The sequence below is a fragment of the Anabrus simplex genome, chromosome 14 (assembly GCF_040414725.1).
Source record: "Anabrus simplex isolate iqAnaSimp1 chromosome 14, ASM4041472v1, whole genome shotgun sequence".
Lineage (NCBI taxonomy): Eukaryota > Metazoa > Arthropoda > Insecta > Orthoptera > Tettigoniidae > Anabrus > Anabrus simplex.
This window is the reverse complement of record NC_090278.1, coordinates 46,851,160-46,866,705: the sequence shown is the minus strand read 5'-3', so window position 1 is coordinate 46,866,705 and position 15,546 is coordinate 46,851,160. Positions and strand designations below refer to the sequence as shown.

At 40.6% G+C, this 15,546-nt stretch overlaps 1 long non-coding RNA gene across 1 annotated transcript in view; it reads right to left on the bottom strand.

Annotated features, from left to right (window-relative positions):
- Positions 1-4,053: 4,053 nt before the first annotated feature.
- Positions 4,054-15,546, bottom strand: part of LOC136875815 (uncharacterized) — a 56,458-nt gene continuing 44,965 nt past the window's right edge. Inside the window, exon 3 of the long non-coding RNA XR_011018986.1 lies at positions 4,054-4,296. This is a non-coding gene — a long non-coding RNA (uncharacterized lncRNA). The remainder of the gene's footprint in view (positions 4,297-15,546) is intronic.

The window sequence follows — 15,546 nt, the reverse complement described above, 5'->3', positions numbered from 1 at the left end:
TGGGGACACCATGTCCTCCCAAGACACATCTCAAATCCCATGGAACATCGCAGTGGGTAACTACATCCAATGCCTGCAATTGCTAACTTATTCCTTCCTTTTCATTTGAAGTCCCTTTTATTCCACTGGAACTCTTCAAACATGTTATTTAACAATTACTCCTCGGTGCGTGGATTCTGCCAATCATAACACTGGAATCGACCTTAGATCATCTTAGGCATCGAGATTTATCTATTTCATAATAAAAAACAGTATTGAGCTGTACTAACCTCATGCCGGATTTTCGTCCCGCACAGCTTCCGATCTTAAAAATGGGCTCAAACCACTCTGGGCTTTCAACATAACGTGACCATCCTATACACGCTAAACAAATTTTTATGGTTATGATAAAGTCCAAAAACGTGAAATCAACAATATACGTAAAAATCAAATTTACTGCCCGAATTAAAGTCTTTTACACCACATATTATCTACATTGATTATTACTTTCACCCGCAAACTTTCACAGCATTATTATTATTATTATTATATTTTAACTTGCGAATTTATAAAGCATTATTATTATTTCCTTCACTTTAACTTGCACACTCACAAAGCATTATTATTATTATTATTATTATTATTATTATTATTATGAGCCTCCGTGGCTCAGACGGCAGCGCGTCGGCCTCTCACCGCTGGATACCGTGGTTCAAATCCCGGTCATTCCATGTGAGATTTGTGCTGGACAAAGCGGAGGCGGGACAGGTTTTTCTCCGGGTACTCCGGTTTTCCCTGTCATCTTTCATTCCAGCAACACTCTCCATTCTCATTTCATAGCATCTATCATTCATTAATATATCACTTTGGGAGTGGCGACCCCATCGTAATAATAGCCTATATATGATTCATTCATTACATCCCTGACCCGGTCAATGACTGGAAAACAGGTTGTAGGTTTTCATTTTTCATTTTCATTATTATTATTTCATGACCTTCCATACACAAACACAAATTTTACACACCCTGGCACTTATATAATCTGTATAATACATCCAAGTTCATCCAAATAATTTTAACACAAGACTATAGATTTTTATCTAACAAATTCACCAAAAACACAACAGATTTAATAGAATAACTATAGAATTTTAACATCCAACCAAATCGTTCTCTCCACTTTTAACATCGTCATTCACCCCTAAAAATTATTCCCCATCATTGAAAATAACTTAAATAAATACAGTCACCTAAGTAAACTAGAAGTTCAGGACTTCATTTCTATTTTAAAATTGGTCGTTAGTAATTTTTTCACCTTTGACAACACTATACATCAACAAGATGGCTCAGTAATGGGCTCACTGGCCTCAGGCATCTTGGCAGAGATCTATCTACACTTCTTAGAATACAGAAAAATTGATCATTTTACCAATATCCTCTTTTGGGCCAAATATGTTGATGATACGCTCGTTATTATGAACGAAGAAATTAACACCGCAGCTTCTACACCTCTACTTCTCAACGACATTGACTCTCACATTAAATTTACTCTCAAATCCAAAAATAACAAAAGCTATACATTTTTTAGATTTAACTATCAACAGACATCCTCCTCTTTATAATACAAATTTTTTTCTTTAGAAAACCAAGACAAACAGCAACTATCCAACAAGATTCTACGTACCCACAAGCACATAAACATGCATCATACAATAGCTTAATTTTTCGTTCCATTAATATACCAATGTCTAAGAATGATTTTAAAAATTAATTGAATACTACCCATGCTATTGCTAAATCTAACGGCTATAACAATTTCTTCATAGATCGAATAATTAACAGCCAGCCCCGTGGTGTAAGGGTAGTGTGCCTGCCTCTTACCTGGAGGCCCCGGGTTCGATTCCCGGCCAGGTCAAGGATTTTAACCTGGACCTGAGGGCTGGTTCGAGGTGGAATAACGTGAAACAAATCATGACAACAGTAGCAATGAAAGTGATACCAAAAGGCGTTGGTAATAAAAAGAAATGGTTTCATGAGGCATGTCAAGATGCAGTTAATGAAGTGGCAATGTGGCATAATAAGTGGTTGCAGTCTAGTAAGAATGTAGATGTTGAGGAACTATACAGAGAAAAACAGAAAGAACAGGTTGGGGGTTGCACATAGGGTTAACGGCTCTATTGCATTTAAAAAAAAAAAAAAAAAAAAAAGAGGTCGTTACGAATATCTCACATTTGCCTCGCATGAATAAGAATGGATATCAAAATATGACGACCCTGCAATGGAAATCGGCTTTATGAATAGGAACTTGGAATGTAAGAACCCTGTATAAACCTCGATCCTTCAAAATCCTAAGTCAACAGCTAGAGAAGTATAGAGTGGGAATTGCTGCAATTCAAGAGACTAGATTATTAGGTAATGGTATACAGAACATAGAGAAGTATGAGAGTGGTAAAGAAACTGGACCCCACAAATTTGGTACTGCATTTTGTGTCCAAAATTCACTAGTATCGTCAGTAGTCTCCTTTGAACATGTGAATGAAAGACTATGCTATTTGAGGGTACATTCTAAATGGTTTAACATATCACTGGTGAACTGCCATGCCCCCACGAACAACAAGGACTGTAAAAGCATACTGTATAATTTGTATAATTTCATCTCTCCTCATCCCTGACCCCATAAGGACAGAGGACAAAGGAGTACACATACATAGATAGATACACACACGTTTCCGTGCTGACTTATGCAACAGAGTCTGGATAATGGAGGAAATAAATAAAAGTAGGATACAGGCCTGCAAGATGAAGAACCTTAGGTGTAGGACTGGAATGGCAAGATTTGACGAGGAACCCATAACAGCCGAATAGAAAGATCAAGATTAGTGATATGGTCACAAGTGGAGAATGAAAGAGGAAAGATGGTTGAGGGGGATGTTTGATATGAGAATGAAAGGAAGGAGACCTAAGGTAAAGCCATGAGACAGATGGCTGCAAGGCTTTAAAGACTTCAACAGAAAAAGAAGAGAACTGAATGAGGTATAATCCCAGTGGGGCACACACTGTATTTCTAACTTAATATGTTAGTATAAGTGATGTGTTCACTACGCCTGCCAGAGACCAACCTGCCTGCCCCTAGAAGGAACCTGAAGTAACAGTCCAGGCGCCATTATCCATTGCTTCTGCCAAAGATCACGGGCATTGGCCAAGATATCGAACATTAAGACATCATTCCCTCCAATGAAGAGATAAAGATTTCGTTACTAACCACTGCAGAAGAAAAAAGGATAAAGAGGCCCGCAAAGTTTGAAAGTGTCATGGCATCAGACGATAACCTTACACTTTCTCAATTCCTCCCATAATCTCGGGGCTTACGGCAAGAAAAAAAATGGTCATTTAGTAGCTGTAACGTATTTTTGCCCATCCTGGCCAATCTGTCAAGAGAACAGTGGCCCCTTCCAGCCCACATTCATTTTGAGAGGCTTTTTGCTATCGCCGCGGCGCATACTGTGCGCACGGTAAGGAAAAAAATAAAAATGAAAAGACAGCCATATAAAACGAACAGTTGGCAGCAGTAAAATTCTTCTTCCTTCAGTGCTACTAGTGGAAACCTAAGTATTGAACAAAGGCCAGTCACTCTGCATGCGCCACAGTAGTGCCTCGTGTTACTAACATTGCAGGACAAACTCTATAGTTATGCCCTGAATGTGGACAGACAGAAAAGAAGGTGGTGGAGAGGCTTATGTTTCTAATACACCCGGTCAATACTGGAAACTGGTCAAGATGATAAAATTTAATACGTGTCGTTCATAAAGTTCTGCAATTGATATATTGCAGTTTGTTTTTTCAGCTGCACAGTATTAAAGAACGTAGGTTTTCGTGGCTCATTGTCGATAGTATGGTCGTGACTTCCACATTCCTTCAAAGAATCTCTTTGCTCACTGTCGGAGGCATGCCCTGATGAAGGCCAATGTAATTTGGTGGAAAACTCAGCTTTGTTAAATATATAAAAGTGGTTTTAATCCAGATAGCATATTTATTTCTTCATTTTAAACTGCAATGTATGTTACTTACCACTTGCCCTTCCTCAGCTTGCCAAGACTCATGAGTCACACTGCGCTGTTTCATCTGCACACCAAATCAGTACACAAGTCGCACTAGTCTCCACCGTTCTCTGGCCGTGTGCCCTCTTGCTCCCTGCTTCTCCTCCACCTGTTCACGGGTCATGTTGTTCTGCCAAGTCTGCAATAGTTCACGATCGATAGCTTCCATCTGGACCAGGGTTCCTTGAGTTTGCACTTGGCCACCTTCCATTGCTACGATCTGTATTGTAAAAATTAAAGTGAAGAAATAATTGATCTGCACCAAAACTGAGTATATTATCAAGTTATACATAGAAAGATAGAACCAAGAACAGGACCTCTTAAGAGGATAAACACTTTGATAGGCTAGAGTGAGACAAGATAGAAATAGAAAGCTAATGTGAAAGGAAAAGGACAGTCTGCACATCTTCATACACTGTCAGTCTTTAAAGAACCCCCTTTTCTTTCAATACAGTTAATAAGATACAAGAATAGAGAACATGTTAAGCGAGAAAACGTACTATTGAATACAGGTGTGAAAAAGATAAGAGGACAAAGATGAAAACACTTCCCTAACAACAATGCCTTCAAAGGTGGGTAAAGCACAACACAAGAAATGAAAAAATTAATGAAATGGTGTACGGCTTTTAGTGCCGGAGGTGTCCGAGGACAAGTTCGGCTCGCCAGATGCAGGTCTTTTTCTTTGACAGCCGTAGGCGACCTGCGCGTCGTGATGAGTATGAAAAGATGATGAAGGCGACACATACACCCAGTCCCAGTGTCGGCGAAATTAACCAATTATGGTTAAATTTCCCGACCTTGCTGGGAATAGAACCCAGCACCCCTGTGACCAAAGGCCAGCACACTAACCATTTAATCATGGAGCCGGACAAAACAAATATGAATATATTATTGCAGATCACACTCTTTCTAAAACAAATGTTAGCTTACTGGGTTATGAAACATGGTTTTCTGGTCACACTCTTCCACCCTGAATTATTTGGAGATTAAACTCTGCCATCTGCAAGAAAATGACTGACCACCATCTTGAATCAAAACCGCCGGAATGCGACAACTCCTTGATCGACTCAAATCAAAACTCGAAGGTGCGAGTTTCAACATACAAGCCACCGCTGAAAGATGTGGACACCTATTTCCTGGATTGTAAGTTAGTCTTCATTAGTAAGAATTTCACAACACACTATCAGTATCCATAACTGAGCTACCAAAAAACCCGCTAGTCAACTTCACACAATAATTTTCCTAATCTGTAGGTAGGCAACAAATATTCACTACCCTTCACTATATCACTCAACACAGAAAGAAATTTCTAACTTCTGAATGGGGTGCGAAATAAAAGCACAAACAGGCTTCCTCAGTTTGAGGCTAATAGCTTGCTTTCCAATGGTGTAATTTAGCGTGTAAAGTTCAGGAATTCAAGGACTTTTCTCATTTTCACACAACTTTTCCTGACCTGCCTCGTGAGGTGAGGGCTCTTATCTGTGTTGAAAATCACGTTCCTTTCACAAGGGATGACAAAGAACATTTTCAGAGATAGGAAAAATGTGATCGTACTAAAGGGTAAGGGCGAAAATTTGTGATGCAATAATCTTTATACAGATTTAACACGACGTTAATCGAGACTTCAAATTTACAATGCGCTAAGTGAGAAAACGTCTTAATGATGAATGCACTATTGAGGTTTCACTGTGTATAACTTACCCTGCACTGGTTTTGTTCCTTTCCTTTATGTATAATGAGCTGCAGGATTCCTTTCCTCTCTTGTTTGTCCTGTGTTCGTAGTCTTACCACCTGTATTCATCTTAATCATTCTCTCTCTTTCCTTTTTTTTATGTTTATCCAACTTTCTTATACATTTCCCATATAAAAACTCATCAGTCAAGATGATCTCTCAGTGAGTGCTAGCAGAAGTGAGATCAATGTGAGCAATTGTCATTTCTTAACCCTTCTAAGCGCGAGCATTTCAAAATCCAGCCTTCACTGGACGTATATTTAAAGGCTAGCATACCTGTGCACCAAACTGTTTTATGATACTATCTCTCTGTTAATTTCAAACCAATTTTGATTATATTGGAAATAGCTTTTTGGTCCACCATATACTGTATAGTGTGTTTAGTCTTGTAGCAAGGTAATTTGCATACGGATTCAAATTTGTCTACAGATATTAATCAAATAAAGGGCATGACAATGGTACTATTTTTCGAGAAATAAAACCTAAAATTTAGTTTCTGTACCTTTCCCATCAACATGAAGAGGGCTAAGATAACATCTAATTTTCATTGAATGGAATCAATTTCCTTACCCTAGATCGGAATGGTTTTACCCTAGATCGGAATGGAAATAACATTCCTTGGGACTAGAGCTAAATCTTGGGATGAAAAGACTTAAGAAATGAGTATTTTAAAAGTAATTATCCATGTTATCCCAGTAAAAAGTTTCCTGCAGAACTACCGCATCTAGCACGAAACAATACACTTTTGTATCAATCCGGCAATATCAACATTAGTCTTTAGAATTGTTAACTACTATTCTCAAACACTCATTTAATATGCCTAGTACAGCATCGCTAGAAAAATTATCCTTCATTATCGACACCATTTGCGGGAAGAGTACATGAACAAATAGTCAAATTTTACACATCGATAACAAGGTGAAAAAATAGTTAAAATGAATCGATAGCTTTATTCTCTTGTTTCATATATCTATCTAGATGGCTGTGAAAATACCTCGGACATAGTTCAAAGGAAAATCACGAGATGGAATGACAATGCAGATGCGTGTCAGAGATATCACTCCACAGCAGCAGACAGCTACTGCACAACGTGTGCTACACGTCACTCCACGCTGTGGAGTTAAGAAAAAAAAATTCTTTAAAAGAGACTCAGTACTTTGAATTTTTTGGTACATTAAAAGAAACTGTCCAGGAAAGGCTAAATTATGGATTATAGAAGAGTTCCTATGTACCCGATGAGCATGAGACAATGAGTCACCAGAATAACCATTCGCTTGCAACAAAGCAGTAAACGTTTGACGCCATCTTCAAACACTTGCAGGCCAACGTGATAGTCTAGAGCAGAGAGGGGATCATCCTGAAATGTAAGACAGCTCAATAGAAGCTTTTTTCTATGCTGTACTTTATTTTGTTCAGTGATTAATTTCACTTCTTAAAACAAACTTACATACCTCACAAACTGTATGTATACCAGAATAATCGCAGTATTTTTTTATATTCAAAATTTCATGGTGAAAATTTGGGACGCATTGACCACTTAGGTTAGACTCTGTATATTTAATTAGTAAATCTGTCCTCAATAACTGAAATATCAAAATAACAGCTGCATTCAGAAACATTTTTTCATTTGTAGAACTTATCTTCATAACTTTATACAGCGATGGGAAAAGTACAGAATAAAAGTAATTGGGCAGAATTACAGTTAAATATTTCTCATGTAACTCAAATACAATTACTGGTGATCGTATTCCTTGGTCTAGAGAAGGCATATGATAGTGTTAATAGAGAAAAGCTGTGAGAAATGCTGGAAAGAAAAGGATTTGGAAGGCAATCAAGGAAACTAGCGAAAGCCATGTATAACAAATATTTCAGTTCTGTCCAGACTCCTTTAGGGAGAAGAGATTGGTTTAGAACCCAAACTGGACTAAAACAGGGAAGTGCATTGTCTCCACTTTATAATGGTTATGGATGAAATTCTAAAGGAAACAAAGACAAGATATGGAGAGGATATGAAAATATTGTTGTTTGCAGATTACAGTGATCTGGGCAGTGCAAATCTAACTAGAGGCTTTAAATGACAATATTGAGAAATGTCGTTTGAAAATGAGCGTGGAGAAGAGCAAAATAGTGCTGATGACAGGAGAAAGAGAAGGAAAAGGTATTGTTGGTATCAGGGGAATAAACCTTGAGGTGGTTGAATCCTTCAAATATTTGGAAAGTGAATTAATGCAAGACGCTAGGAGACCAGCAGAACGGTACAAGTGGAAAATACGTTCTAACAGAATGTAATGAAACCTGGTTGGAGACAGAAGTTCCTATAAAATGTACAGAGAATGTAGATGATGTACTATACCCCCATATTAAAGTATGGACTTGGAATTGACAGCAAGAGTAAAATTCAGGCCACTGAGATGAAGTTACTGAGGAAAAAGGTAGGGAAGACAAGGAGAGACAGAGTAAGAAATGTTGAGGTCAGAAACGTGATAAGGGTTAAAAAACCAACTGAGCGATAGGATGCAGAAGATTAAATTGAGATGGTCTGGACATGTTATGAGGATGGAGGAGGGAAGGGTACCACAACAAATGTTGGAGGCTAAGATAGAAGGAAAGAGGGCAAGAGGGAGGCGTAGAACAATACGGATGGACTCTGTCAAGAACAGTATAAGAAAAAGATTACTGGACTGGAATACAATTACTGAAGAGGAGTGGTGGGAGGAGAGGCAACCTGGCAGGAGCTGGACAAGGGGAAATAAAAATGATGAAAATTACCAATTGTCTGCCTCTGCAGTGTAGTGGTTAGTGTGATTAGCTGCCATGCCCATAGGCCTGGGTTCAATTCCCGCCCTGCCACGAAATTTAAGTAGTACGAGGACTGGAATGCTGTCCACTCAGCCTCGGAAGGTCAAACGAGTAGAGGGGGTTCGATTCGCACTTTAGCCATCCTCAAAGGGGTTTTCCACTTTTTCTCCGGGAAAATGCCGGGATGGTACCTAACGTAAGGCCACGGCCACTGCCTTGCCCAATCTCTTGCAATCCCCCCAGCCCCCACAAGGTACATCTTCAGAGGTGAGGCCGCCTGGGCGAGGTACTTCTCAGTTGTACCCCGGACGCTCGAGGACACTGCCTTAGAGGCAGTAACAGGTGGGATCCCTCGCTGAATCCAAGAGGGTAAATGCATTTAATAATAAAACAAGCAATCAGTAGAATTACAGTTAATTCACAGAATGCGAGCCAATCACTGACTTTCTTTTTTCTTCACATGGGGCTGCATTGATCACTCATTTTTTTTCTAAATCAAAGAGGCCATAAGTGGCCATCATCCCTAAGTGAGACTAAACTTTGCTTGGGAACTATCATTTTGAAAGTTTATTTAGCCACATTCTTTTTTTAAAATTATTTTAATATTTATTCAAATAAGGCAAAGGAAATTCAACCCCTTTGCCATCACTTGTTCATTCCAGTTGCATTCTTGACAAGGTAGTACACGATTAAGTTTCAACCAGTAACCACAACAATCTGCAAACAAATGAACAAGTCCGCGTCGTATACTCTTGGTGCAACACCTTGTGAGTGATATGGATATACATCCCCTTAGGCTGGGCTGAGTAGCTCAGATGGTTGAGGGGCTGGCCTTCTGACCCCAACTTAATAGGTTCGATCCTGGCCCAGTCCGGTGGTATTTGAAGGTGCTCAAATACGTCAACCTCATGTGGGTAGATTTACTGGCATGTGAAAGAACTCCTGCAGGACAAAATTCCAGCACCTCGATGTCTCCGAAAACCGTACAATGAAGTTAGTGGGACGTCAAGCAAATAACATTATTACACTCCTTTAGGGAACCTAAATTATTTGTCCCGAATGAGTAAATTTATAATACTAATATAATGGGTCCGTTAATGGACTGTATAAATTTTCAGGCTAACTCATTCCTGTTGCCAGCATTTCACCTCAGTGTGCTAATTTGGGCTTGCGAGTTGGTGAAAAGCACACCTACGAAGACGCATGGCTAGTGCATACCGTGGAGACCACTGTCCAATAATGGACCCAATATTATAAACATACTCCTTCAGCACAAATAATTTAGGATCCCTATACTCTGCATGGCTTTACTTCTAAATTGGTGTTTTGACTGATTTTGGCTCTGCCTGGTGGTTATGCGCAGAAACAGACATCCAGCCAATCCCAAACTGCCATTCATATCGACATATCTCGGAGCCTAACTGCCGATTCTAAATTTACATTCACCACGTGGTTAACGTAACTCGCTCAGCATGTATGTTATTTGGTACAGTTTGCGATCTTATACATTTTTCTTCAGTAATTTGTGTTTTTCATGTGAGTATCTTTCTAGCATAGTACAGTATAGTGTAATTAGCATAGCATAATTTAGTACAATAGAGGTTTAATAGTTCAGTGTATAAGAATATAGCTGTAGTTTTATTTATGCCCGTGTGTTGGTTAGTGTACTTTGTGCATATTTAGCATGTCTCAGTGTAATTTGGAAAACACAAGTGGCAAGAAAGTGACTCAGATCAGTGGAGTGTTCCCTTTGTAGGCCATAACCTTCCTGTGCTAGCCATTAGCGGTGAGTGATGTGTTATTTCCTCATTCTCTCTTATTAATATATTGTCTTTTTACTGTCGGATGTTTCTAGAAAGTGTTGTTTTGTGAATTTGTTTTCAATCCAGACTCATTAGCTATTCTGAGTACAGTATTACATTTTGTGAGGGCTGTTTACCACGGTCGTATTGCATCAGCTGTTCTCACTGCGGTAGCGCGCTGGCAACAGAGGCAAGGCGCTGCTCATTTTTGTGGAATGAACTAGTACGATCCTCAAAAAAGGAAAGGAACATAGCACAAAAAGAATGAGATACAATAGCAGCTCGATTCTCCGTTTTTGGAGGGACCATGGAAAGAACTGTACAACACAGGGAAATGGAAAATCCGGGAACGAATGAACCATCAACAATTTGGCTAAACAACACAAAAATGAAATTATGTATACTTATTATCTTATAACACCCCTGAACCAAACCAGACAACAGCCCCAAAGGACCTTCCGCCTACCAAGCGACCGCTGCTCGGTCCGAATACCTGCAGATTACAAGGTGGGGCATGGTCAGTGTGATGAATCCAAACTCCATCTTCTCCGCTGTAGATTCCGTTGAGTTCTTCGTTCGTAACTCCGAGCTGGGAGCCTTACCAGATGACGCACCAGGTCTGTGTGCTCTGGGACTCAAATAGGCAGGGGCGCCACTCCCTCGGCAGGGCTGCCTCTCGTGAGGGTCCCTACCTGCTACCTCCTCAGTTGAATAACAGAAAATTATCTTCACCTAATTAAAGTAAAGTACTTGTTTCCAGCCCAAGTCAAGGCTTGGAAGTGAAGGCCTTGCCTGCACATGCTAGAAAGGCATCCATGGTTCCTCCACATGGGCGAGGTGAAGTGGGGCTGCTGGTGACTGAGGTGAAGGCTCACTACGGGGTGCTGGAACCAACACATCACTTTGCTCTACATAGCCTGGATGAGCCGTGGGTTGGGAAAACGGCGATCCAAACCTAGGAGGAAAGTCATGGCTGTCATGATGATGCCAAGTGGAGACCACATGAGTAGGCCTACTGAAGGGGAAACAAACCTGGCTAGGTTTGGGCCAGGGGCAGACCGCTGGATGGACGTGGTCTCTGCTACGGAGAGCCTGAGTTGCGGTAGGACAATGTCTGGCTGCATGCCTCACCATGGATGGTGAAAATACTCAACACCCTGGAAGGGGAAAAAACCCTACGATTGACTGAAATATGGATGCGTATAAAGAACCAATTTCAAAAATTTCGACATCAAGGGAAGGCAAGGAAGCTCCAGTAGAGCAGATCCGGAAGCAAGCCCAAGATTTAAAAAAATGGAGACAGAAGTCCCAACTGGACAGGCTGTCACCAACTCAAAACAAGAACTGGCAACAGAAGCTCCAGTAGAGCAGACTGCTGTCAGAATCAATCAGCACGATAATAAACTCCTAACACAAGAGTGGAGAGTACTGAATGCCACTTCAATCGATAAGACAGGAAGGACAGTCGTTTTAGCCCTTGGTGAAAGAGACTTTGAAGAGCTAAAAAAGCTCTAAGGCTGATTCTCCACGAGCAGGTAAAACGCCGCTGTTCGCCCGCCTTAACGCTCAAACTTTTTGCCTATTCTACACGAGCGGTTGAATTGACGCCTGTAAACAGCGCCAAAAACGCCGGAGACACGCGCAGCCATTCTCCACCAGCGATAAACCTGCCATACTGTAATGATGGATGTCGTACAAATAGGTTGTGTTGTCGGAGCTGTTCAACTACAGTTATTAGCAATATTAAAAATTAAACCTGGTAAGAAAAGACGTTGGTGGACTCACCCTGCATTATCGAATCAGCTCACCGATGCACAATTTCATTTAAAGTTGTGCGAACATAGGAACTATCCGGAAATGGTTTTCCAATATTATAGAATGTCAGTTGCTTCATTCGATGAGCTTTTTGAACTTATTAAGTTGCGTGTTACTAAACAAGTGAAGTGGTAGTTTAGGGGAAGTCCTGAAATTTAATTCTCAAATATTTATATTTTTAGTGGTCTTATCAATAAATATTACATAAATCAAGTTATATAGAATTAAATTTCCGGTCATTTATGTCTCTTACATGTTTACCGTACCAGTTATGACAACAGAGACATTCATGAATTTATATTTTTGTTGCTAAGTCCATATCAACGCCGAACCAGGAGAAAATGGGTTAACAGAATATGATGAAAATCGGTACATAGAGTCGGGGAATAAGAAACTACAGTCTAAGCTATAAACAATTTTACTCACCCTGGATGAAACTGCAGTTTAGGAAAAGGCACCTAAAATGTATTTTTTTAATACCTACAATAAGTTATTGGTCCTATTGAAAAGTACTGCATAACAAAAGTTAGAGATATTGCAATTTCCAATCATTTATGTTTCACTGCCAAAGACCGTACCGTGTTGAAACACTGGATCCCGTGAGATCTCCGAAGTCAAGCAACATTGGGCGTGGTCAAGATTGGGATGGGTTGCCACACGCTGTTGGTGGGGGTAAGGGAACGGAGGAACGGAAAAGAATTGGCCACTCCACCGCACGTAAACTGCGGCTCAGTCACACCTCTGCGGAGGTTCGGACCTGCCTTCGAGCAGAATACACTCTTACCGTTATGTTTTATTCAGTTTCACCACACCGACTATGATAAGAGTGGTATTTCAGAGTCGGAAGAAAACTAAATGTGAAGGCCTACTATATCGAAAGCGCATAACATTCATCAACAATAACATTATATTGGCCATTGTTTGTTGTGATGTTCTTTGTCTCTTATGCTGCCGCTTAACTCCGATATATGGGATTACTGCTGCGTACAGAGTATAACAGCCTGACTGAATATTGGCGGAAAATAGCTGGGAAGATAGAAAACGTTCATCTTTAGCATTCCATTCCTCTGGTTCATACATTTCCTGATACTGCTAGTACGTAACACATTGGTTCATCATAGTATTCCAGCTATTCTATCCCTACTCTGTCGCGCTGTTTTGAATGAGCAGTGTGCGTATTTAAGGCAGAGGCTCACTTAGTAGTAGTAGTAGTAGTTTGACTGGTCTAGAATTACAATTTATGTCTACTCCAAATTATAGCACCACAGTTCACTAAATCATTCAAAATTCAACCCTAGAAAGAGCCGTTTCTTAAGAAAAGCTTCTTCCGCTTCACTTCTATTAAATCTATATTCATTTTATTCCAAATTAGCCGTGAAGAGGGGCTTTCTCCTCTGGCTTTGAGGAAGAATTTGCCTCCAAGTCAGATAGTTTCTTCCCCCGCCAGTGTAGTGAATTGATATTTTCCGATTCACTGTGTATTGCTAGAAAACAGAGTAGTAGTTTTTGCCCTGGGACTCTCCACTATTCTACCCTGCCCCCCCCCCCCCCCCCCCCCCCCGGAAAAAAAGACGAAGAGTGTTTACGGATCACGACTGTCTGCGGCTTGTGCACTCCAGCTCGGAAAATTTGTATTGTTAGATCGCAAGCGTAGTACTGTTCATTAAAAGTGAGAAAATGCGTGGTTTTTCATTTGATCGAGTATTTCATATCAAAAGATTGCTTTTAATCGTGTCATTCCTACTGACATTGTAATGACCTATGTTCATTTCAGTTGGGAAAATGACTAATACAATCTTTCTGAGGATGTAAAAAAGGCAGGTGGAGATTGAGTGTCTGCCATTATAATGCTCCCCAACTTGATTTTGACTGACGGTAGGCAAGCGGGCCTATCGTTACAATGGATATTCCCTAATACAGTCTTCATATTAGAACAGACGATCGGTGACTTCCCCGTCGCGTTTCTAGGGTAACGTTAGGAGCTGTGGAACTTAATACAATCTTGCTCACAACATGTACACTACCCAACCTAGAATTCTATATACAATGTAGAATTCCGTAGCGAAGCACAGGTACATCAGCTAGTAAAGAATATACTACACTTCAGGCAATTCCTATCGTGCGACACAGGCGGGTGAACTGCTCACTGCCGCCACGTGGAGTATGATTCGCTGTTCTACCGCTAGCAGGAATGACGCCTCTGCTGGCGTTAGACCCGCCTGCCCGCTCATGGACGCGTCCACCTGCGGCGTGCAAACCGCCCGTGTAGACAACTCGACAAATATCCCATGGTTCTGTTCCGCAAGCGGGTTTGTAGCGGGCGAACAGCAGCGTTTTACCTGCTCGTGGAGAATCAGCCTAAGGTTAAGCTCGGACTTGGGCAGATCAAGTTTCAAATCATCAGGAGAAAAACGAAACCCAATGTTGATCAAGATGGAGCTGAAGGTCCTTCAGGACAATCTTCATTATAAAAAAGCAGATGTGGCCAATTTCGCCAGGAAGTTCAAGTCCGAGGCTGTTGACGTGGCCCTTCTTCAAGAATCATGGGTAGTCAAGGGCAGAGTAGCAGGACTGGCAGAATCTGGAGGTAAGCTGATGTACGATACAACATCGGAAATACCCAGAACATGTCTTCTTATGAACAGGAAATTAAAATGTCTTATGTTGCAGGAACACTGTTTACGGACTTAACCATTGCCAAGATTAAACTTGGAAATTGGGAGGGACCCAGAGAAATAACCATAGGCTCTGCATATCTCCCATATGACTCAACTAATCTGCCCCCATCAGAAGAAGTTGAGAACCTAATTTGCAACGCAAAGAGGAAAGGCGAACACCTAGTCCTTGGAGCAGATGCAAATTCACACCACACGGCATGGGGCAGCACGAACTGCAATGCAAGAGGTGAGTCTTTATTAGAGTTTATTATTGGATGAGTTGACGATACTAAACTTAGGAAACAAGCCTATATTTGTAAATAAAAATCGTAGGGAGGTAATTGACATTACACTAAGCACTACGCATATTGCAAACTTTATTAAAAATCAGATCAAAAATTAGATGGATGGCTTGTCCAGCGTTTGCTCTATTAACCAGCGTTTCGTCTTAGGTCTGACACTAGACTCTTCAGAGTGGGATGTGAACTTTATTAAAGACTGGAAGGTGCTGGAGGAACCATCATTGGCAGACCACCAGCACATCCAATTTGCAATAAATGCGAGACTACATGGAATTGAGGCGTACAGAGACCCAAAAAGAACTAACTGCGATAGATACAGAGAAGTTCTACGGAAGGCTGTACAAAAAATTCCAACGAACGAGG